Source organism: Triticum urartu, chromosome 3A (genome assembly GCF_056163025.1).
Source record: "Triticum urartu cultivar PI428250 chromosome 3A, HENAU_Tu73, whole genome shotgun sequence".
Lineage (NCBI taxonomy): Eukaryota > Viridiplantae > Streptophyta > Magnoliopsida > Poales > Poaceae > Triticum > Triticum urartu.
The window spans coordinates 183,735,051-183,740,187 of record NC_141875.1 but is presented as its reverse complement, the minus strand read 5'-3'; positions in this window follow the sequence as shown (position 1 = coordinate 183,740,187).

The window sequence follows — 5,137 nt, the reverse complement described above, 5'->3', positions numbered from 1 at the left end:
CCCAAAAAAAGAATAAATAAAAAGGGGCAATACTACTATCCTTTTTTCCACACTTGTGCTTCAAAGTAGCACATTGATCTTCATGATAGAGAGTCTCTTGTGCTATCACTTTCATATACTAGTGGGAATTTTTCATTATAGAACTTGGCTTGTATATTCCAACGATGGGCTTCCTCAAATGCCCTAGGTCGTCGTGAGCAAGCAAGTTGGATGCACACCCACTTAGTTTCTTTTTGTTGAGCTTTCATATACTTATAGCTCTAGTACATCCGTTGCATGGCAATCCCTACTCACTCACATTGATATCTATTGATGGGCATCTCCATAGCCCGTTGATATGCCTAGTTGATGTGAGACTATCTTCTCCTTTTTTGTCTTCTCCACAACCACCATTCTATTGCACCTATAGTGCTATGTCCATGGCTCACGCTCATGTATTGCGTGAAGATTGAAAAAGTTTGAGAACACCAAAAGTATGAAACAATTGCTTGGCTTGTCATCGGGGTTGTGCATGATTTGAATACTTTGTGTGGTGAAGATGGAGCATAGCTAGACTATATGATTTTGAAGGGATAACTTTCTTTGGCCATGTTATTTTGAAGAGACATAATTGCTTAGTTAGTATGCTTGAAGTATTATTATTTCTATGTCAATATTAAACTTTTGTCTTGAATCTTTCGGATCTGAATATTCATACCACAATTAAGAGAATTACATTGAAATTATGCCAAGTAGCATTCCACATCAAAAATTCTATTTTTTATCATTTACCTACTCGAGGACGAGCAGGAATTAAGCTTGGGGATGCTTGATACATCTCCAACGTATCTATAATTTTTGATTGTTCCATGCTATATTTTATCCTGTTTTGGACATTATTGGGCTTTATTATACACTTTTATATTATTTTTGGGACTAACCTATTAACCAGAGGCCCAGCCCAGAATTGCTGTTTTTTTGCCTATTTTAGGGTTTTGCAGAAAAAGAATATCAAACGGAGTCCAAACGGAATGAAACCTTCGGGAACGTGATTTTTGGAATGAACATGATCCAGAGGACTTGAACCCTACGTCAAGCAATCAACGAGGAAGGCACGAGGTAGGGGGCGCGCCTACCCCCCCCCCCCCAAGCGCGCCCTCCACCCTCGTGGGGCCCATGTTGCTCCACTGACGTACTCCTTCCTCCTATATATACCTATGTACCCCCAAACTACCAGATACGGAGCCAAAACCCTAATTCCACTGCCATAACTTTCTGTATCCACGAGATCCCATCTTGAGGCCTTTTCCGGAGCTCCGCCGGAGGGGGTATCGATCACGGAGGGCTTCTACATCAACACCATAGCCTCTCCGATGAAATGTGAGTAGTTTACTTCAGACCTACGGGTCCATAGTTATTAGCTAGATGGCTTCTTCTCTCTTTTTGGATCTCAATACAAAGTTCCCCCCCTCTCTTGTGGAGATCTATTCGATGTAATCTTCTTTTGCGGTGTGTTTGTTGAGATCGATGAATTGTGGGTTTATGATCAAGTTTATCTATGAACAATATTTGAATCTTCTCTGAATTCTTTTATGTATGATTGGTTATCTTTGCAAGTCTCTTCGAATTATCAGTTTGGTTTGGCCTACTAGATTCATCTTTCTTGCAATCGGAGAAGTGCTTAGCTTTGGGTTCAAACTTGCGGTGTCCTTTCCCAGTGACAGTAGGGGCAGCAAGGCACGTATTCTATTGTTGCCATCGAGGATAACAAGATGGGGTTTACATCATATTGCATGAGTTTATCCCTCTACATCATGTCATCTTGCTTAAAGTGTTACTCTGTTCTCTTGAACTTAATACTCTAGATGCATGCTGGATAGTGGTCGATGCGTGGAGTAATAGTAGTAGATGCAGGCAGGAGTCGGTCTACTTGTCTTGGACGTGATGCCTATATACATGATCATACCTAGATATTCTCATAACTATGCTAAATTCTGTCAATTGCTCAACAGTAATTTGTTCACCCACCGTAATACTTATGCTCTCAAGAGAAGCCTCTAGTGAAACCTATGGCCCCCGGGTCTATTTTCTATCATACTAATCTTCCAATACTTAGTTATTTCCTTTGCCATTTATTTTACTTGCATCTTTATTTCTCTTTATCATAAAAATACCAAAAATATTATCTTATCATATCTATCAGATCTCACTCTCGTAGGTGACCGTGAAGGGATTGACAACCCCTTTATCGCGTTGGTTGCGAGAAGTTTATTTGTTTGTGTAGGTGCGAGGGACTCGTGCGTGGCCTCCTACTGGATTGATACCTTGGTTCACAAACACTGAGGGAAATCGCTGCTCTGCTGCATCACCCTTTCCTCTTCAAGGGAAAACCAACGTAGTGCTCAAGAGGTAGCACAGCTTGCTCTGAATCTAGGGCCAGAGCGATTACAGGAGCAATCTCCTGGATGAGGCCTCATGACAGATTTAGGTCATGATCATCGGGGTGACCGGGAGCGGCTACCATGGTCTCGAATCCGTCGAAGATCAAGTCTCCATGGATGTCCACAACATAGTTCAAGATCCCAAATCTGACCTGATGGCCAGGGGTGTAGCTTTCGATCTTCTCCGGATGGCCAAACGAGTTGGCCCACAGTGCGAAGCCGCCGAACACGAAGATCTGTCTGGGGAGGAAAGTTTCTCCTTGGACAACGTCATTATTGACGATCGAAGGGGCCATTGAACCTTTTGGCGACAACACAGTGGAACTCTCAATGAAAGCACCAATGTCGGTGTCAAAATCGGTGGATCTCGGGTAGGGGGTCCCGAACTGTGCGTCTAAGGTCGATGGTAACAGGAGACAAGGGACACGATGTTTACCTAGGTTCAGGCCCTCTCTATGGAGGTAATACCCTACGTCCTGCTTGATTGATATTAATGAACATGAGTATTACAAGAGTTGATCTACCTCGAGATCGTAATGGCTAAACCCTATAGGTCTAGCTTGTATGGCTATGATAATGAGTATCCCCTATCCGAACTAAGTCCTCCGGTTTATATAGACATTGGAAGGATCTAGGGTTACACAAGGTCGGTTACAAATAAGGGAATCTACATATTCGGTCGCCAAGCTTGCCTTCAACGCCAAGGAGAGTCCCATCCGGACACGGGTGCTGTTTTCGGTCTTCGTATCTTCACAGCCCATCAGTCCGGCCCATAACTAATAGGCCGGACGCCCGAGGACCCCTTAGTCCAGGACTCCCTCAGCGCCCCCTTGGCTTCTCCATCTCCCTTCCACCTATATATATGAGGGGGGAGGCGCCTAGAACACACAACAACATCTGTTATCCATGTGCGGTGCTTCCCTCCACAGATTACACCCTCGGTCATATTCATGTAGTTCTTAGGCAAAGCCCTGCGTGGATCACTTCACCATCACCGTCACCACACCGTCATGCTGACGGAACTCGCCCTCGATACTTTGCTGGATCAAGAGTTCAAGGGACGTCATCGAGCTTAATGTGTGCAGAACTCGGAGGTGATGTGCATTCGGTGCTTGACCGGTCGGAACGAGAAGAAGTTCGACTACATCAACCGCGTTATCAAACGGTACGTATACACACACTCTCCCCTTCTCGTTGCTATGCATCTCCTAGATAGATCTTGCGTGAGCATAGGAAAATTTTGAAATTGCATGCTACGTTTCCCAACAGTGGCATCCGAGCCAGGTCTATGCGTAGATGATATGCACAAGTAGAACACAAAGAGTTGTGGGCTATGATCGCGATACTGCTTACCACCAATGTCTTATTTTGATTCGGCGGTATTGTTGGATGAAGCGGCCCAGACCAATCTTACATGACCACGTTCATGAGACCGGTTCCACCGATAGACATGCAACTAGTTTTGCATAAAGGTGGCTGGCGGGTGTCTGTTTCTCTAACTTTAGTTGAATCGAATTTGACTGCACCCGATCCTTGTTGAAGGTTAAGACCGCAAACTTGATAAATCACCATTGTGGTTTTGATGCGTAGGTAAGAACGGTTCTTGCTAGAAGCCCGTAGCAGCCACGTAAAACTTGCAACAACAAAGTAGAGGACATCTAACTTGTTTTTGCAGGGCATGTTGTGATGTGATATGGTCAAGACATGATGTGATATACGTTATTGTATGAGATGATCATGTTTTGTAAAAGTTATCGGCAACTGACAGGAGCCTTATGGTTCTCGCTTTATTTTATGAAACGCAAACACCATGTAATTGCTTTACTTTATCACTATACGTTAGTGATAGTTGTAAAAGCAAAAGTCGGCAAGACGACCACGACGCTATGATGGAGATCAAGGTGTCAAGCCAGTGACAATGGAGATCATGACGGTGCTTTGGAAATGGAGATCAAAGGCACAAGATGATGATGGCCATATCTTGTCACATATTTTGATTGCATGTGGCATTTATCTTTTATGCATCTTATTTTGCTTAGTATGGCAGTAGCATTATAATATGATCCCTCACTAAAATTTCAAGGTATAAGTGTTCTCCCTGAGTATGCAATGTTGCGACAGTTCATCATGCTGAGGCACCACGTGATGATCGGGCATGATAGGCTCTACGTTCACATACAACGGGTGCAAGACAGCTTTGCACATGCAGAATACTCGGGTTAAACTTGACGAGCCTAGAGTGTACAGACATGGCCTCGGAAAACTGGAGACCGAAAGGTCGAACGTGAATCATATAGTAGATATGATTGTTGGGGAACGTAGTAATAATTCAAAATTTTCCTACGTGTCACCAAGATCAATCTAGGAGACACTAGCAACGAGTGAGAGGGAGTGCATCTTCATACCCTTGAAGATCGCTAAGCGGAAGCATTACAAGAACGCGGTTGGTGGAGTCGTACACACAGCGATTCAGATCGCGGTCGATTTCGATCTAAGCGCCGAACAATGGTGCCTCCGCGTTCAACACATGTACAGCCCCGGGACGTCTCCTCCTTCTTGATCCAGCAAGGGGAGAGGATAAGTTAAGGGAGAACTCCGACAGCACGATGGCGTGGTGGTGATGGAGCTCGTGGTTCTTCGGCAGGGCTTCGCCAAGCGCTATGGAGGAGGAGGTGTAGGAGAGGGGGAGGGGCTGCGCCAGGGGAAGGGTGCGGCTT